Consider the following 21,043-nt stretch of genomic DNA (forward strand, 5'->3'; position numbering starts at 1 on the left):
TCTCAGTGTCATAGTGTTTTAACTAGATTATAAGCATCCTAAGTTCACAAAGCATGGAATATTCTTCCTGTGAATTCTCCATGGTGCTTTGCACAATTCTCCTTTTGCCTTCTCTCTCTCTCTCTGGCTCCTCTCCCTCCAATAAACATGGACCACAAGATTCTACTTTATCTGCTTTTCTCCCTCTTCTGACTTTCTTCCTTAGAGAGTTAAAATCTATTTTTAGAGATAAAATTTTTTTATACATGTCTGTGACTTCCCAAATTTTCTTCTCATTTCCTAGCCTCTCTCTTGAGCTCCATTTCCACATCTCAAATTTCTTGGTGGACATTTTCAAGAGGATGCCTTGCTTAACTTCAAACTTGATACTCTTATCAAAATCTCAACTCATCATCTTCCCATCTCTGCCCACCTTCACATTTCCTTATAGCATCATTATTCTCTGTTATGTGGATAAAACTTGCAGTTGTCTTTGACTACCTCCATCACATATATACAGCAATTCACCGTAACATATCTACTGTTCCTTTATGGTGTCTTTCATACCCCATCCTTTCGAGTCTCACTACTATAGTAACAGCAACAATAATAAAAACTATAACCATTAACACAGATCTAGTGCTTTCTATGGCAAGGTACTGGGCTAAGTGTTTTAAATGTATTAACTCATTTAATCCCCACAGCATTTCCATGAAGTAGGTATTCTCAGTATCCTCTTATCATAGGTGAGAAAACTAAGGCTCAGTGTGGCAGAGCTAGAATCACACCAAAATGGATTTGGACCCAGATTCTGTATTTCTGCACAGTGCTACTTACACCTCATGCCTAGATTTCTGTAACTGCTTCCTAACTGGTATGCCTATCCTTCCCACATACCATTTCCAGAATAATCATCCCCAAACATTGCTATCACTATTTCATTTCTTATCTCAAAATTCACTGTGATCTCCCTTTTCAGCCATTAAATGAGATCCAGTTACAGCCTAACATATAATGCCCTCCACAGTCTTAGCACAACCTAATTTCCCAGCTCTGTCTCTTAGATGTAACTAAGTATATGTCCATGAATGGATTAAACCACAGTGCCCTACTCAGCCATACCACGATTTCACTTCATCCAGTTCACTCTTGATCATTTTGTGAGCTCCTAGAGGGAAAGGATGGGCATGCATGTTTGTACCCTACAGTGCCTTCCACCTAGTCCACAATCAGTAAATATTTGTCAAGTGATTGATAGTAGGGCTCAGTTAATACTTGGAAGAATAATTGTTTAATTACCACTTAATACTCTCCTCTTCCTTTCCTCTGCATTGGCCCTCCCGTTTTTCTCTTCCTTGGTGTAAATATCCTACAACAAATGTGAAAATCCTCTTTTCTGCAATCCTAGGAAAACCTTTACCTATACATCACCACTTCATCAGCTCTTTCCTTGGTTTATCCCCAAACATACCTTCCTATTAATCTTTATTTATTGCTTGGTGTTTATTAGACTAAATGATACCAATCTAGGAGAAGTTTCTGGGGATGACCACTGTGTGAAGATGACAGCACAGTTTACAGCACCAAGTTCTCAGGTGGCTCTTGAGGTAAAATATTTTATGTAGGCTGCAGACTTTCAGGCTATGTTCAGCACTGGTCAGGGCCCCTGAGCCATTGTATCCAAAAGATGGCAATGGAAGTGACAACTGTGAAGCTCAGTACCAGATCCAGATGTCATAAATCTCCAAGTGTTCTTGTATTACAGAGAAAGTGTTCTCATTTTTATTGGATTTTAAAGTTTTTCTTTGGATCCTTGCTGCTTTCTGGGCATTCTCACAGACTAGGTACCACAATGCTAAAGGATAGTGTGGAATTTCCTAATATCTCAAGAAGATTCAGGTTTTTATATTTAGGCAGAGATTCACTTATTTACAAGAATTGTTTATAACATCTGGTTAATGGGTTCAATAATTCAAAGCAACATTTATCAAACTTTTTGACAATAACCCACAGCAAAAAAAAATGTTTACAGTGGACCCAACATACACACAGATGTGCACATGGACACACACACACTCACCACACATTCACACCCACAGACTCACACATACATTACTGAACAAAAGTTTCATGAAACAATGTTTACTCTTACTACATGTGATTCATGTTTTTCTCTTTTAATCTATTTTATTTAAAAATAGTGATGAAGTACTAAACTGATTTCACAGTACGTTAATGAATCACTGCCCACATTTTGAAAAACGCTGCTTTAAAGGATGGAAACAAATAAAACAAGGATGATAAGCTGTTCTGTTTTGTGCTACTGGAAGGCAAGTATATATTGCGTGCAACTGATATTCTGGGAAGAAGCAACTATTAAGTTACAACGTCCATAGCAGGGATAACAGAAATAATTAACTGTGGTATATTGATTTTGTTATCAGTTTTACCCAATTCTTTGTTTAAACCAAACTTGTCATCTTTTGTTTTGTGTGCCTGTTGATATATTACATGCTACCCAACTATGGAGTAGCGTGTTTCAATGTCTACATGTTGTTTTGCAAGTTAGATGGAAAGCTGTGTCAATTTTTCAAAGATCATTTATAAATAAGATGTTGGGTTTGTTTATACTAAAATATCATCTTACTACTATTTGGAATAATAACTATATTTCATGAATTGGTTATGTTTTTTCCCCATTGTGCACTGTGGACATTGCTTTCCTTTCTCTCTCTCTCCCACCCTCTCCTCTCCTGTTTGTTCTTCCTGGAATTCCAAGATTCTGTAGTGTTTAGATAAAATTGGTAGGGTATATAACAATATTGAGGCAGTAGGGTTATATGATGTACATAGTATTCAGGTGAGCACCACGGGCCCAAAGGGACTATAAAGCATTTTAGAAAGTGGGTGTAGTCACCAGTTGCTTGGATAACTAATTGGCTCAAAGATTTGTCCCTTAACACAAGTGTTAGTTCTTCCAAAGTTGCACAGTATTGAGAATGCAGCAAAAGGACAAAAGGGATTTGAGCTGTAGCTTGAGAGGCTTTATTATTTAAAAATCTTCCTAAATATCAATTCATAGTTTCTTGTATTTTCATTCTGAAATTCTAGAGGGGAAAAAATAAATGGGGGAAGGGTAGTGGCAACCAAGTGGATGGGAAAGAGTGGAGGCAAGACTTTTCATTGAATATCCTTTTATATATTTTGAATTTTGAGCAATGGATACAAATTACCTATTCAAAAATTTAAATAAAAAAGAGAAAACACAAAGCAAAATAACAGCAAGGACAACAAAAGTGACTATTAAAAGTGCTTTTTGATAATGAGGAATCAGTATAGTGTAAGCCAAGGGGAAAATGAAAGATTTGGAAGAAGAGACATTTCTGTTCCCATCCTGCCTCCATCATTTACTAGCTATACAATATCAGGAATGCTACTTAACTTGCCTGATCCTGTTTCCTCATCTGTTAAATGGGAATAATAATACCTATCATTTAGAGATTGTTCTGAGGATTGTTTAAGATAGTGTATTTGTAGCACTCAACACACAGAAGATGATGGAATGCAGGATGATGGCCTGTAAATAAGTCAGCCCATCCCCAGAACCTGTGACTGTGTTAGGTTGCATGGCGAAAGGGATCTTTAAGATGGAATTAAGGTTGCTAACTGGATGACCTTAACATAGGACGATTATCCGGATGATCCAGGCAAGCCCAGTGTAATCAACTGGGCTCTTAAAAGTAGAAGAAGGCAAAATAGTCAGAGATGGATTCAAAGGAAGAAGAGGCAGGAGAGATTCAAATTGTGAGAAGGATTCAACCTGCCCTGGTTGGCTTTGAATTTGGAGGAATGGGGCCACAGACGAAGGAATGTGGGTGGCCTCAAGAAACTAGGAATGGCCTTCAATTGACAGCCAGTAAAGAAATTGGGACTTCAGTCCTACAACCACAGGGAAGTGAATTATGCCAACAACCTGAATAAGCAAGGAAATAGATTCTCCCTTAGAACCTCCTGAAGAGAATGCGGTCCTACTGACACCTTGATATTAGCCCAGTGATCCCTGTGTCAGACTTCTCACCTACAGAACCATAACAATAATAAATTTGTGCTGTTTTAAACTGCTAAATTTGTGATTATTTGTTATGGCCACAATAGAAAACTAATACAAAGATTTTCAATAATTGATAGCAATTCCAATTGCTAATTTAGGATGATCACAGAAATCTTAGAAATTAATGATCTTTATTGTCTATTATAAGATTATTGAGGCCACGCTAATCTGATTCTCTTGAAAATCAGTGGATGTTGGACAACCTCAGTTCCAGTAGAAGCTGAAGGTCTCAAATCTCAAACCAAAGGATGAGGACCCAAAAGTGGAGGTGTCTATCTCTGTCTTTGCAATCAAGCTGCCCAGCCATCAATAAGTTTTTAGAGAATCAAGTACTTAGTGACTTTATAGAATTTATTGGAATTTATGGAATTATTGGAATATATAGGTACTATACCTGTCATATTTTACAGGTTGGAAAATTGAGCAGGTAGGAAGCACTATGGGCTTGGGGGAGGTAGGAGACACTCATGTTTTTCACCCGTAAAATAGTGGTTGGTATTTACCTAAGTCATTAAATTATAAAATGAACACGTTAGTTAATTCATTTGAGCTTTAGTTTCATCTGTAAAATATTTTTGGTACCATACCTTTCCATGGAGTTGTGAGTGCCTAAATGAGATACTGCATGTAAAATGCTTGGCACATAACTAAGTACTCTTTAGGTGTTAACTGTTGTTGAGTTGACTTATGTAAGATGTGTTGTATTTCTTATACAACATCAAGTCATTACTTTCTGGGGGAAAAATCATTGCATCATAGCTACAGATTTATGTATAATATTTTTGTCCCCTTTGTAGACTCAGATTAAAAAATACTTATTGAGTTTCTCTGCTATGCCTTTACCTGCATTATTTCTTTTACCCAAATCGTCTCACATCCATCCTATGAAATAGGGGCGATTTTTCACCAATTTTATAGATGGTCAGGCCAGAAATTCAGTAATGTTTAGTTCTGCCCCCTAGGATCCATTTCAGCCTTGATTTTTTTCACAGTTGCTCCATTGAAGGACGTGTGTCTGTATGTGCATGAATTTGCTTGGTGTATATGTATATGCAAAAATGCAAAAGTAACCTCACTACTAACTTTCTAACTTGGTAATTTTGAGACATGCCATATAGAATAAGGCTGCTTCTGATTTCAGTCTTAGTCTATGAAGTGGTTTCACCAGGGACACCTGTAATTCTTTCTGCATATTTGTTTGGGGGCCTCCATTCTGTTCAAATATATTTTACTTTGTGTGCCTTTCTTGGTATTCTATCTGTGAAAAGCCAATGTGATTTGTACCAATTAGAAATAAATGCATGTGCCTCAAGACTTCACATCCAGTGGTTAGTTTTCTAGCAAGCTAAAATTATTGGCCAAATCTTATTAATTATAATAATATCTTCTGTGTATTGATTGTTCACAGCATGCCAGTGTCTTAGAATGTCTTATTTAATCGTCACAACAGCTCAGTGTCAGTGGGTACTGTTATTAATCCCTTTATACTGCTGAGGAATCAGAGACAAAGTGCCTTGTACAAGTTTACACAGCTAGTTATTTGTGGGCAGAACCAGAATTTGAACTAAGGTCTGTGTGAGCCTCCAAACACAGGTAAACAGTAAAATTCTATGGTCTGGCTTCCTTTGCATCAACTCTTTTGCCCACACTTAAGGCTTTTACACTGAATACCAAGAGAAGTGGACCTGGGGGAAGTTTATATTTTAATTTTTTTAAATTATAAGCTATATGAATTGGCCCTGTATGCCCAGGAGGTAATTGTTTATTTTCAAATGACTTTCCAATGCTTTTGGGGATAAGCTCTAGCCAGTGCCTCAAACTTTAGCTTGCAAAAAAATCATTGGGTATATATTTAAAGATCAGATTCTAATTCAGTAGGGCCGAGGAAGGGTCTAAGGTTCTGCATTTATATATAGCTCCCAGGGGAAGGGGTGGGGACCACATTTATAGTAGCAAGGCCTTAGCCCACTCCACCCTAGCATCGCTTTCCTATCCTTGTGACATCCTCCCTATGATGTGGAAGTTCTTCATATCATCTTTCTGGGCTGGAATAGACATATTTGCATCAGCCTATTTTCTCAGATCCTAAAAGAAACTAGGGTGGAATTAATGGAAACCAGGCATCAGGGCTCAAGAATGGAGGCAGGAAACGACACCCTCCCTGCAAACCTTCCTTCTTCTCATGATCTACGATAAAAACCATCTGTCTTGTCTTTTCTATTTCCTTTGTTTTATGCTTTCAGGAAGTGTTATGTATCTACGTGTGTGTATGCATGTGCATTTATGGGTACTGATTCTGAGGCTGCATATACAAAGCCTGAATAATACTGGATCCCACCAGCTTCCATTCCTCAAAACTAAGAGGGAGCACCAGAGACTGGGTGTTTTAGATGCCTTTTTGTTGGTGGTGTGAGCCAGATCAGTAAGATAAACATGAACAGCGAAATCTTTGTCATGTTTAATTCTGCCCTCCACCTGAATATACCAGCTGTAGGCATCTTCCATGTTTTCTTAGCTTAGTAAGATAGGAGTGAGTCAGTGAGTGAGTGTGTGTGTGTGTGTTGGGGGCAGGTGGTGGGTGAGAAGGCAAGTCACAAAGATAGGGCAATAAACATGTAAGTATGAACATGTAAATATAAGCATGGAATGGAAGTAGAGGTCTGTGATCTTGGTAAACTAGGCTTTTGTTTCCTCTTAATTTCTTGGAAAGATCTCCAGAGAGCTTTAGGAAATGTATTCAGTACTAGCAAGGCAGTCCTGATTTCTGGTTTTGGTTCTGTCACTAGCTGGTTGTAGGATTTGGGGAAGTCATTTCTACTCTCTGGGGCTCAATTTCTTTATAAGACAAATGAGGACATTGGACTCTGCCAAAACCCCTACTTGTTTCTCACCATCAGCTATTTCCTTGCCTTTGCTAAGATGAAAAGCTGGGGCAATTGCACTGGCTACCACCATCAACTCCACAGTAAACAATGGAGAACCAAACCTAGGGAACTTGCAAAGTTCCCTTGACCCAGTGAACTGCAATTTTTGCCTTGCCCCACCAGCTTTTATTGCTTTTCAAAAAAATCATCTGTTCTTGCTCAGTTGAGTATGATGTACGTGTTTGTTTAAGAGACCACAGCTGAGTCATTCAGGACTCATTCTTTGCTGTTGGGATGGGTTGGTTGGTCTCACTGGACAAAGGGCTTGATAGACCCACCAACAGAAGGAAAGCTATGTGAGTTGAGAAAGGATGACACTCTGGAAACCTCAGTTACTAAGCTCTGGACTCCATGACTAGCCTCCGCTCAGCCCTGATCTGTAGTCAATTAGCTACAACTTCTGCCTAGAATGAAGCATCATTTCTGTCTGTGGGCTGCAAACTTTGTCATACCCCTCCCTGAAAACCTGGAAAACAATGAGGCCAGATTAGGTTGGTGGCATCTTGTGGCACACTGGGGAGAAAGGTCCTGCTCCTCACATTCCCCACCAGCTCACAGGAGGCTTCTGAACGGCTTTGTGAACTGAGCTGAAAACAAGAACCTTTGGCAGAAGTAAAGAAGGCAGAAATGTTTTGGTCCCTGAGTGATGGCGCCATAGCAAAAGACAAATTAGAATATTTGGAAGCAGGCTGGAGGGCAATCACATGATACATCTGAGATATCCATTCGATAATTAAGCACCTGAATGGCTCGTAGATTGGAATTTAATGTGCTAAGGAGTGAAATGAGATGGCAAAAGTGAAAATGTACTCCAACGCTCTCCATTATCGGGTTCTAAGGATTTCTTTCACTGTTGACACAGTGTTTACAAGGCAAATTGTAGGCAATTGTAAGGTGCTTCAGTTAATCAATTTCCTGGACTAATTCCATCCCCAGCCAAAGCAGAAGAAAGCAAACACCTGGATGGTTTTCTTTCCGTGTTTCAAAACATCTTCACGTTCTGTCCTATCTTCTGTCCCATCCTCTTCCTCCCCACTGCATTTCTAATTTTCTGGCCCAGCCTCCTCTAAGCACTGTGGTTCTGTGCATTGTTCTGGCTTCGGTTGTTAATTCTAGGAAGAATGGAATCATCAGATCTCTAGAGCTCTTATAGCTGGTAGAAATGGCAGATATTATCTGGTCCAGGTCTCTTTGTTGGGGCACATCCTAAAGCCAGGTAAACCTGGGTCAACACAGCTGAGGACTGTATGGGTTCTGGACCACTGCACCGCCCACCTCCTTGTCCCCTGAGGCACCATGGATCAGGACCCACTGTGGCAGTCAGATATTCACATCACCAAGAACAGAGCAGAGACCTACACCTTAGGCTTCATCCGTGTTGACACTGTCAGTTATTCTCCAAGTATGAAGCTGCTGGTTCTTTCCTACCTGTCTGCAACCTGGTCTTTGCTATTTATGGGAAAGTGTAATTTTAACCTAAGAAGATATTTGCTTACAGTTGCCTAAAAAAGTAACAGAACAGGCACCTTTTCAGATCCTTCTTGAGTAATTCTTGTTCTGTTCTGTCTCTCACAGGGAGCATTAGAACAAATTGCCTGATGCAACATAAACAGTTCTACTTAATGCAAAATCCATTTCTCTCATTTGCTGAGTTGGAAAGAGGTAATTCATTGTATTCCAGTAACATAATAATAAATAGAAAGTTTAACAGAAGAGCCTGGGTGCTTTGGAAGCACAAGTTCAAATACTCCCATCTTGGCTACAATAGCACAGAGCCCAGATTATATAGAATTGATCTGAGTCCTTGAAAAAATACACACACACACACCATATATACTACAACTTTATGAAAGCAGAGTGTCTCTCATTCTCTCTCTCTCTCTCTTTCTCTTTCTCTCTATCTCTCTAGTAAAACTTCATGAAAGCAGCATCTTCCAGGGAGCAAAACACAAATTTCAAGTTTTTCCTTCAACCTTGCAGACAGAGCTTGACCCTGTGGGTTTTCTTTATCCCAGGCTAAACATTTGCTTTGAAACGAACTTGGTACTATGTGAATATATTTCTATGCCTTTTGATTTAGAATAAGCAGATGTTAAAGACTGGGTGAAAGGTATCCTTTAATATCATTTATATCTCAGCTTTTTACAAGTCTATATGAAAGGAGACATGATATAAATCATCTATACAACACCCAAAAAATGCCTTAGACCGACAGTAGACAATTATGAATGCTGATACATAAACTTGCCATATTTGCTAAATGCCATGAGGATAAGTACATAGCCCCATGTCAGCGTAGTAAATATTTCTCACTTGAAGCCAGGGCTGACGTGCACAATCTCTAAAGGGAGTGTTATTGATTAGTCGGTGTTTCTTCTACTCATATAATAAACTTGGGTAAAGTTCAGAGATCCTGTCTTCCAGACTGGTTTCCAGGCTCCAGGCTTTTCATGAGGGACTGATAACCCTGGTAGCCATCACCACATACCTGACTATGGCCAGAAGACCCCAGGTTGGCAATGGGGGAAAAGCATTTTTCCCAGTTTCATTCTTAGAGACCTGGAAAAAGATTCGGATCTGTGAATACAGCTCAGTACAGTGTGTGTGTGTGTGTGTGTGTGTGTGTGTGTGTGTGTGTGTGTGTGTGTGTGTGTGTGTGTGTGTGTGTGTTGTGGAGTGGAGTGGAGTGGAGTGGAGTGGAGTGGATAAGATGAAGACGGTTTGTCCAAGTCAGCTTGTGTGTTTGTGGAGAGAGTTGTATCCACTTTGGAACATAGATCTGAGTGATGTCTTCCCCTTTGTATTTCCTAGTTTCTTTACGGAAGCCAGGAAAATGAATCTAGCCATTTCGTAAGTTTGAAGGATACAAGACAGCAAGAAGGTGAATGGGGGGCTCTGGTCCCTGAGCCCTCATGAGCTCACCCTGGCTCCTGGCGTCTTAAAGTGGCTTTCAGCAAAAGGGCCAGTGTCCTTATTCCCAAGCCCGTCTCCCAGGCCAATTTTGATCTCTGATCTTAGATCACTGTCCCAGGGTTAGGGCAAAGCTCTGGTTTAGGAGAACATCTCGTGTGAAAAGGATGTTTTTTGGTCAGTGCCAAGAACCACCTTGCCCTAACACCTCTAGGGTCCCACCGTATCTCTCACCCTGTGCCCCAAAACAATCTGTTGCTGGTTTTGCTCTGCTCCCCACCACCCCAGCTCATAACCATCTAGCGCTTCTCAGCCCTCCGCCTACCGACACCTTCACTCAACCCGCACCTCGCTGTCCCTTGGCAGCGCTCTGAGCAGCAAAGCAGAGGGCTCGGGGCCGCTTGTCCACTTACCCCGGGGCCAAGTGGTTTGTTCGGATCTGCGTTGTCTGGCGTCCGCAAGCCAAGGAGCACAGTGTGGCCGCCTTACCGGTTCTCTTGTGGCGCGCCAACAGCAGCCGCCTGGGACAGCCAGGGGCCTCCAGGCTGCCGGCTGGTGGGCGGATGAGCAAAGGGAAAGGGGCGGGATGTAACGAGGCACACGAGCGCAAGTGCTGGCTCCTATCTTGGTTTCTCCCTTCGCTTCTCAGTCAGTCCCAAACTTCCCTGTGGCCGGCCCTCTCTCCTCACCTTTCGCCTTCCTCAGCACCCCGAAACTCTTTGCTCTACCCGCGCCCCTGCCTGTCCCCGTTTGCTTCTCCCGGTTCTCTGACCCAACCTGTGCCCCTTCAGACGCACGCACCCCCTTCACGCAGCCAGCCACACAATAAGGGCAAGGGAAGAAACTGACACAGGGAAACTGACAGGAGTAGCTGACACGGGAGTCTGAGGGAGAGAGGAAGAGAAGAGACAGGGAGAAACAGACACGGAGAGACCAGCATTCACACTTACGTGCACAAACACACACTCAAGCTCCAGCCGCTAGGTAGCAGCTGGCAGGAGCCCCGGTCACCCCTACAAATCATTCTAGACTAGAGATTTCTGTCCCCTTCTGCTGCCGCTTCTGGAAAATGCTATACAACGAGCGGGAGAGAAAAGCAAAGAGGAGTGGGGAGGGGAAAATCCTGGAGGCGCGCTCCCTGTCTTCTCCCCACCCCTAGCTCCAAAAATGTCCAACCCTGAGCTCTTCCTTTTCCCTTTTATCTGCTCCCGGCCTCCCTCTGCTCCTTTTCTCTTTCTCCTTTCCTTTGGGTGGCTGCAAGCTGGTAGAACCCGTCTCGGTTGTGATGTGTGTGAGTGTGTGTGAGTGTGCGTGTGCGCGCACGCGCGCGTGTGTGTGCGCAAGGAGAGAGAGAGAGATGGGGGAGAGACGCGCGGTAGGCAAAAGCACCTCTCACCTCCCCCAGCCTGGGCAGGGTGCCTCACACACTCAGAGCTCAAGGCAGGGGCGGGGGAGACGGGGAGGGGGGAGGGAAAGGAGAGAGAGGACGGGGCAGCCTGCAGGGGCAACAGCTCCTGCCGTCTTTGCAGCTCGGTAGCCAGGGGTGGAAGGAAGCCGAAGCCGAGACCCCAAGTCAGCCCCCGGTGCCCTGTCCCACCGTCTCATCTCTTCCCCCCTCGGTACGGAATTTTATGTTTCATTCGTTTGGTCTCCCCGGGCCTCTTCCTCCCTTGGGTGGTGGCAGAGACTGGGGTGCTGAGCGCGGGTTTGGGTAGAGTGGACCAGAGCACTAGCTTGCAGAGTCTCTCTTTGCCCCTTGTCCTGAGTGCCCTGCTTTGGACAGTGACCCCCACCCACCCCTCTCAGCCCAGGCTTTGAGCTGGTGGTGGCGGGGCTGCGCAGGCAGCCATGGGCCATCCCGGGGGAAGGGGAGCTGAGCCCTCGAGGAGTGCCGGTGAGCAGCGGGCGGACTGCAGGACAGCGGGACTGACCACGGGACCCTGATACTCCGGGATCTGACCTGGGGGTCTTCTTGGTCGGCTTCAACCCCTGACTTGTCTAGTGTAACTCAGGGCAGGTAGCCCGGGAGTTCAACCCAACGGGAGCACAGCCCAATTCTCCCATCCTTGCCCTTCTCACCCTTAGGGTCGGTCTTCTGAGATCCAACCTAGATTGAAGGGGCGGGGCGGGGGCGCGGGTGTGGGGGATGGATAGTGGTGTTGTAGGATGAGGCAGTAAGTTGCTTAGTGGTGGCAGTGGCGTCAGTGTGTATGTGTGTGGGGCGGGGTCAGTGTCACCGTCACCGGACACTTCGGACACTTAGATCTTTGCGCCTTGGTGTCACGTGAGGCACCTCCGCACCCCCACCTCTCTCCCTGTACTGTGGCACCCAGAACGCCGACCCTCCCTCCTGAACCTCCTGGAAAGGACTAAATGGCCCCACCCCCACCACAAGCCTGAGACTTCTACCTGCAACCTGCAGGCACTTAGGTCCGCTAGCTGGCAGCATCTCCTGGCCCGGCCACAAAGCCCCAAAGCTCAGCTTTGTCTTTATCTACCTCATTACCTCTCTCCAGAAAGAAGGGTTAGAGGCTCTGCCATTCTGGATGCTGGGCCGGTACCTGAAACCCTGCCCAGTCTCAGAACAACTCGGTGCTCAGAGAAGGTTCTGCTGTGCTTCCCGCTGTCGCCTTCACCCCCTGACTGAGCACACTGTGAGCTTGAGCTGGGCTCCAAGAACCGTCTGCCCTGCCTAACTGGCGGAGTGTTCCCATTGCTCTGCTGGTGAAGCTGGTGTAATTAGGTTTAGTGGGCGCCCTAGCAACTCTCCTAGGCTACCCTGAGAGAGTCCCTTGGGGCACTAAGCAAGACAAGTTTTTCTGTTGTCCTCGGTCCCCTTAGCCCCGAAATAGCCCAGTATTCTGGAGAGTATTAAGCTTTTGTGTGAGAGCAAGGCACTGGAGAAAAAGTATTGCTTTAGGGGATGAAGAGTTTGTGTTTGTGTGTGGGGAGGGGAGGGGTGAGGGTGGAGCCTCCCCTTCCATACTCTTTAAACATTTTAAGAAGTGTTTCTAAAGATTGGCCAATGATGTAGATTAAAAAAAAATCACTCAGTTCTGGAACCTTGCTGCCTTTCTTCCATTCAAACATAGTTTTACTGTGGCCAGCCACCTCGAGTGTACAGCCTCTCAAACAGAAGAGGTCTATGTTATGATTAAGTGGGTTCCTCCTTTGGCATGAGGAGTGAGGAGGAAATATGACTCTGGACAATACATTAGGGCATATCCTTTTCTCTGACCAAGCTACAGTTCAGGGGAAGCTTTTACTTCAAGCCTAGGATGCAACCAGGAGTAGTGGCCCGGGAGAAGGAAAGAAAGCCCTATTCTTGTGAGCTGTCTCCTTTGAAGGCCCTATATATACAGTACAGTGTCTTTAACAGAGGGGTATTGTGGGTGTTTTTGAATTTGGGTACTTTCTCAGTGGATTGTGGTTAAGACCCATTTTTTTCTATCTGCTCCTGTCTGCCCTACCCTGTTAACCTCTTCAGGAGTTCAAGGATATACAAAGGAAAACCCTTTCCAAAGTTAAAAGCACCATGCAAATGTCAGATATTACTATATGAATTCCAGGACAAACTTACTGAAGGTTCTCCTAGTACAGTTAAGAAGCTGACTTGAGTAGGTGCCTAAGCTTGCCTAGGTTGCTTGTCAGCCTTGAGGGCTGGGGACTCATCTTCTCTGTGGATATGGAAATATTCAGGTTTTCTACTTGGTGGCTGAGAGTGTATGTTTGTTTGAACTCTCCTGGGGCAGATTGCAACCAGAGGCCACATCTGCAAAAGTGGTTCAAAGCCAAAAATGGAAGAGACTATGGATAATTTAAGCCCAGATCTATCTGGTTTCTAGGCAAGCTTTACTCACATGGCCTGACCTATTCAAACACCATCCAGATATGACTGTCAAAATGCAGTTGAGACTGAAACATTCAAGGGCTCTCTCCTCTGCTCTTCTTACAGCCTTGACCAGAGTAGTAAGTGGGATCTGTAGACAGGAGTTTAGTGTAATAGGCAAAGACAGACTGATAGGAGGAAGCCAGAGAGTAAAGGTGTTTTCTTTTCCCCATTAAGAAGAGCTTCTCAACCTGGGCACTACTGACATTTGGGGCCAGATGATTTCTTATTGTGGGGGCTGTCCTGTGCGTTATAGGATACTTAACAACATCCCTGGACTCTTTACTAGATGTCGGTAACACCCACCCCCATCTTGTGACAACCAAAAATGTCTCCAGACATTGCCAAATGTCTCCTACAGGGCAAAATCACCCTCCCCATTGAGAACTACTGCCATTTAAGGTAGTGTCACGTTTCAAAGATCGTATTTTACCTTAATTTTACCCACATGGGCTTGTCCAGATCTTGTATGGAACACAATCTCAGGAAATATGGAATATTTTGTATATGAAATAAGAAACAACATAAAAAGGAGTCCTTACAAATAAATAAATTTGGACAAATGATTGACTTCATCATTATAATCATTGCTACCCTCATCACCATCTAACTTTTATTGAGCACTCACTCTCAGTAGGGTGTTAATTATAGCAAAGATCTATAAGGCATAATTCTAGCCTTCAATACATTAAGAAACTATTGAATTTTTCATCCCCAAAGGGGAAGGTTTACAGATTTTCATGGATAACCAGCTTCTGGATTGAATCCAGCCTGGCTTTCTACCTCTTCTATTTCCCTTTTGTTCCCAAACATTGACGTATTTTTTAAGGTTCTGCCTTAGGGATTGCCCTTTTGTCTTGTTAATTACCATAGGTCGGTCTACCTTCAGTTTTTTGTGTGTGCGACTTCCCTCTATAAGGCACTTATGCCATAACAATGTATCCAGCATCGAAATGACCACAACATCAAAAGGCTTTAACAAATTGAGCATTTTGAAGGCAAGTTTTTATCTTCTGTCAACTGAAAAAAAATGCACATCCTAAAAGTTGAGAATTATGTTTTGTTTGGCAGACTTTCTGAGGACTCAAGCTGGATAGCTCAACCTCAGAGATCTCTTGAGGGACTGCTCTAAAGAGATAAAGGAGGATCCAGGATATATAGGGGTTTTTGCAACAAAGGCCAGGTAGCTGGAACATCAAAAGTTTACTGTTAATGAAAGAAAACTAGACATCTTAAGTTAGGGAATTTAGCACTTTTCTATGCATGGGAAGACCACAAGGGTCTGGGCTCATTGAAATCATTCCTTTGATTCGCACTTTAGCTATCTAGGGGCAGTATCCTGTTCTTTCCCATCCCCTCAGGGTGCACCATTGAGGGTGGCTGCAGTGGCTGAGGGCTTGCAGAGGGCAGCCCATTTGTCTCCATTCTGAGTTCCCTCAGGGCTCACCGTTGGGGCAGCGGTAGTGGTCAATGGCTTGAAGGTATCCTTTGTTTGCTGATATGGCAGGCAGCAATATTCACAGTACAAAGGAAGGGACTTCTAGTTACCTGCTTGTAAGAGACATACTCAACAATGGCAAAGGAAATAGGATGGAATGGAATGTAAGAAGAGATGATTCTTAAAATATAGCAGAGTGTTGAAAAAATGTCTCTGTGTGGTTGTGGATTTTAATGCTCAGTGGTATTTCTGCCCCAGGAAGTCAAACAACACTAATGTGAGTTGTGGGATCCTGATCAGGGATTCAGCAAAGGAAAATGCAGGAGGAAGTGTGGAGTATCTGTTCAAAAACAGCTAAATAAGCTCCTGCCTTAGAAAATAAGTTTCCAATGAGCCAGACTTACATCAGTGTCACTTACTTTGAATTACTACTAATCCAATACCATATATATATATATATATATATCTCAACATGCCACTTGTAAAGACAGTGCGGGAACCAACCATCAGTACACTTTTTTTTTTATACATCTTGTACACTCATAAATTAGGATTCTCTTGCCAAGACTAATTATTTAAATAAAGTTTTGTCTGAATTGGAACCATGAGTGGCTGTTAGTAATTGAAAACATGTTTCACATTTCAGAAGTATGTTTAAATTCTTAGATCACAACAGGATCCCTGTAATCAAGGCATCAGGCCTTAAATAGTGATTAATCTTAATAAGAGAAGTATAAACAGAGCCACACATCACAGGTTAGCTAAGGACTTTTCTGTGCTTACCATTAATAGGAATACAAATGAGGCTGGCCCTGGGCAAATTTATTAAGTGGGATTTCAGAGTCACAGAACATTAGAGAACATTGGGCCAGTGAGAAGGGCCTTGCTTGAGGTTCCATTATAGTTAGTGACAGAGACAAGTCTTGCTGCTCTGTGACTGACTCTGTGGCCGCAGGAAGGAGGCTTTAGTCTTTTTTTCTGCCTATTCCTTTCTCAGCTTATTAAAAGTCTGCCCTCCTGGAATGATACTGTCTGCCCTAACCAAAACACCAGTGTGTTCCCTCTCCTGGGAGTAGTTCTGTCTTTAGCCTTTTTTCCAGCATGAGGGGACAGGTATTTCTTTGGAATAAAGACTTCCTGAGGCCCCTGAAATCACCCCAATTGTAGGTTAGGCCTTGTAAGTCTCTGGAGGCTGTTTCTCCAGCCTTTTCAAGAATGGGCAATTTTTTTTTTTATTTCAGGGAGGGCTTGGTACGAAAATAAAATTTTGAGTGTTTTTCTGGAGGGTTTGTTGGTGTGAAGGAGTATCTCATGAATTGTACTTTATTCTTGATCAATGACACAAGTCCTTATGCATGGAGTAATGAGAGCCTAGCTATGGAAAGTCTTTGGAGAGTGGGTTGTGCTAGAGAGTGTAGGCTTTAGAGTCAGATAGACCTGGGTTTGGATTCCAGCTCCATGTATTATTAGTTGTGGAAATTAAGTTATGTTAACCTTGGTTTGCTCATCCATAAAATGGGGATAATGAGTTGTTTAGTGGGTTTAACTGGATAATACATAAGCTTAGCATAGAGCCTAGTCTATAGCAGTAGCTCAACAATTGCAAATTTCCCTTCTTTTCCCTTTCTGCCTTTTTTGTCCTGAGGTGATACATATAACATAAAATTAGCCTTCTTAAACTGTACAATTCAGTGGCATTTAATATATTCACATGTTATGCAGCCTTCATCTCAATCTAGTTCCAAAACATTGTCATCACCACAAAAAGAGACCCTTGTCCCCATTAATCAGTCACCTTGCATTCCTTCCTCCCCTAGCCACTGACAGTAGTTAATTTGCTTTCTGCCTTTATGGATTCAGCTATTCTAGATATTTCAGGTAAATGGAATCATACAATATGTAACCTTTTGTGTCTGGCTTGTTCACTTAGCATAATGTTTTCAAGGTTTATCCATATTCTAGCATGTATAGGTACTTCGCCCCTTTTTATGACTAAATATATCCATATGGATATATTATTGTCTTAGTTCAGGCTGTTACAATGGAATACCATAAATTGAGTGGCTTAAACAGTAAGTGTTTATTTGTCATAGTGTCGAGGTTGGGATTTCCAAGATCGAGATGCCAGCAGAGTATATGTCTGGTGAGGACCCTCTTGGTTTGCAGATGGCTGTCTTCTTGCTGTGTCCTCATAAAGCAAACGGGGAGGAGGGAATGAAGAGGGAGAAAGTGAGCAAGCATTAATCCCGCCATCAGGGCCCCACTCTCATGACCTCATCTAAACCTAATTACCTCCCAAAGGCTCTATCTCCAAATACTGTTACCCTGGGGGTGAATTTTGGCGGTGGAGGGGGGGATACAAAATTCAGTCCATAGCAACCACATTTTGTTTTATCTATTCATCAAGTGACATTTAGTTGTTTCTACCTTTTGGCTGTTATGAATAATGCTTTTCTGAACTTTTGTGTACAAGTATTTGTTTGAATACTTGTATTCAATTATTTTGGGTACATACCTAGAAGTGGAATTGCTAAGTTATATAGTAATGCTGTTTAACTGTCTGAGGAACCACCAAACTGTTTTTCACAGTGGCTGCACCATTTTATATTCCCACCAATAGCCTACAGTGGTTCTAAATTCTCCACATCATTGCCAATACTTGTTATTTTCCATTTTTTGCATTACAGCCATCCTAGTGGATGTGAAGTGGTGTCTTATTTGGATTTTGATTTGAATTTTCCTAATGATTAGTGATATTGAACATCTTTGCCTGTGTGTGTGTGTGGGCTAATGTGTATCTTTTTTGGAGAAATGTCTATTTAAGTCCTTTGCCCATTTTAAAATTGAGTCAATTTTCTATTATTTGTAGGGTTGTAAGCTTTCTTTATGTATTCTGGATACTAGACTTATCAAATATATGATTTGCAAATATTTTATCTCATCCTGGAGGTTGATTTTTTACTGTCTTGGTAGTATCCTCTGATGCACAAAAGGCTTTAATTTTGGTGAACTCCAATTTATCTGTTTTTCATTATTGTTGTTGCTTCTGTTTTTGGTGTCATATTTAAGAAACTATCACATACTTCAAGGTCATGAAGATTGCCACTATGTTTTATTCTAAATGGTTTATAGTTTTTAGCTCTTATCTGAGGTCTTTGATTCATTTTGTGTTAATTTTTATTATATTAGATAGGGGCCCAACTTCATTCTTTTGCATGTGGATATCTAGTTGTCCCAGCATCGTTTGTTGAAGAGACTGTTTTTTCTCTATTGGATTGTCTTGCACCCTGTCAAAAATCAATTTGCCATAAATGTGTGGATTTATTTCTAGACCCTCAATTCTATTCCACTGGTATAATTTGTCTGTGCCTATACCACACTCTTTTGATTGCTATAGCTTTGTATCAAGTTTTGAAATAGGAAAGTATGAGGCTTTAAATATTGTTCTTTTTCAAGATTAATTTGACTATTCAGGGTGCTCGAGTGGCACATAAATTTCCATTTCCATTTCTTCAAAAAAGGCCAGCATTTCCATTTCCTCAAAAAAGGCCATTAAGATTTTGGGGTTTTTTTGACTTTTTTTATTGAGTTATAGTCATTTTACAATGTTGTGTCAAATTCCAGTGTAGAGCACAATTTTTCAGTTATACATGAACATACATACATTCATTGTCACATTCTCTTTCGCTGTGAGCCACCACAAGATCTTGTATATATTTCCCTGTGCTACACAGTACAATCTTGTTTATCTATTCTACATTTTGAAATCCCAGTCTGTCCCTTCCCACCCCCCGTCCCCCTGACAACCCCAAGTTTGTATTCTATGTCTATGAGTCTGTTTCTGTTTTTTTTTTTTTTTAAGATTCCACTTATGAGCGATCTCATATGGTATTTTTCTTTCTCTATCTGGCTTACTTCACTTAGAATGACATTCTCCAGGAACATCCATGTTGCTGCAAATGGCATTATGTTGTCGCTTTTTATTGCTGAATAGTACTCCATTGTATAAATATACCACATCTTCTTTATCCAGCCATCTGTTGATGGACATTTAGGCTGTTTCCATGTCTTGGCTATTGTAAATAGTGCTGCTATGAACATAGGGGTGCAGGTGTCATTTTGGAGTAGGGTTCCTTCTGTATATATGCCCAGGAGTGGGATTCCTGGGTCATATGGTAAGTCTATTCCTAGTCTTTTGAGGAATCTCCATACTGTTAAGGCCATTAGGATTTTCATAGTAATATATTTAACGTATAGATCACTTTAGGGAGTATTTCCATCTAAACAATATTGTCTTCCAATCTATGACACATGATGTCTTTCTATTCATTTAGGTTTTCTTTTTTTTTTTTTTTTACAATTTATTTTTTTATTTTTATTTTTTGAGATTTTTTGGGGGGAGGGAGGTAAGTAGGTTTGTTTGTTTGTTTGTTTATTTGTTTATTTACAGAAGAGGTACTGGGAAATGAACCCAGGACCTTGTGCATGCTATGCAAGCGCTCTACCACTTGAGCTATACCCTCCCTCTCATTTAGGTTTTCTTTAATTTCCTTAAGGAGTGTTTTATAGTTTTCAGTGTGTAAGTCTTATACCTCCTTGGTTAAATTTATTCCTAAGTATTTTCATCTTTTTGATGCTATTGAAAATTAGATTGTTTTCTTAATTTTATTTTTTTATTGCTAATTCCTAATGTATAGAAATGCAAACTATTTTTGCATCTTGATCTTGTATAACCTGCAACTTGTCTGATTCATCCATTGGACTTAATAGTTGTTTTGTGTATTCTTTAGGATTTTTTCTGTATATATGTCATCTGTGAATAGAGATATAGTTCTACTTCTTCCTTTCCAATTTGGATGCTTTGAATTTCTTTTTCTTGCATGATATGTTCTAGGAAGTGAAAGAAAATAAAAGGAACTGTCATATAGATCCCAAGGAGAAAGAGTGGCAAGAATAGTCAGGGACTAGATTATGCAGTTATGTGAAATAATGTGAGGACCTGTTGCCATGCTAGGGACTTTGAATTTCATCCTATGAAACATAAAAAGCCATTGAAGGAGAATTGCACAACCAGCAATTCATGTTAGAAGGATCACTCTGTCTATGGAGAATGGGTTAGAAGGGAAGAAGACTAGAAGCAGGGAGATGAGCTAGGAGAGTATTGAAATAATATAGGAAAGTGGTGGCCTAGAATAAAGTAGTCACTGTCAGGATGTAGAAAAGAGGACAGAACCATGAGATAGTTAAGAAATATAATTAACAAGACTTAGTGATGGCTTGACTGTGATTGATGAGGAAGAGAGATGTGTCAAAGAAAACTTCCAAGTTTCTGGCTTGAACAAGTAGGTAAATAGTGATACCATTTTACTGAAATGGGGAAACTGAAGAATATGAATGTTTATGGGAAGAATATGAGTTCAGGTAGGATAGGAAGAGTATAAGATGCCTGTGAGTTATCCAAAGGGAGATGTTAGAGAGAGTTGATCATATAAATCTGGAGATCAAAAGAGGTCAAGGTCAGTGGCAAGATTTGGAAGTTGTCAACATGTAGATAATATTTAAAAATATGTGGTTGAATGATATCATCTAGGGAGAGAATGTAAATAGAAGAGGGCAGGGGATTGAGCTATGGTTCTCCAAAATTTATACATCAGGAAGTGAAGTAAAGGCCATCAAAGAAGATTGAAAATACTAGAGATAAAGGAGAAATATAAAACTAGTGAAGAATAGTATGATAGTCTAAACATTTGAGGATGGTGGCCAAGGGATAAGTATTTCAAGAGGGAGTAATA

At 41.6% G+C, this 21,043-nt stretch overlaps 1 protein-coding gene across 1 annotated transcript in view; it reads right to left on the reverse strand.

Moving 5' to 3' along the window:
• TRPC5 (transient receptor potential cation channel subfamily C member 5) overlaps positions 1-11,045 on the reverse strand; it is a 228,123-nt gene extending 217,078 nt beyond the window's left edge. The window contains exon 1 of the mRNA XM_006193322.2: positions 10,338-11,045. The gene's annotated coding sequence lies outside the window, so the exon portion shown is untranslated. The remainder of the gene's footprint in view (positions 1-10,337) is intronic.
• Between the last annotated feature and the right edge of the window lie 9,998 nt (positions 11,046-21,043).

This window comes from Camelus ferus, chromosome X (genome assembly GCF_009834535.1).
Source record: "Camelus ferus isolate YT-003-E chromosome X, BCGSAC_Cfer_1.0, whole genome shotgun sequence".
Classification (NCBI taxonomy): Eukaryota; Metazoa; Chordata; class Mammalia; order Artiodactyla; family Camelidae; genus Camelus; species Camelus ferus.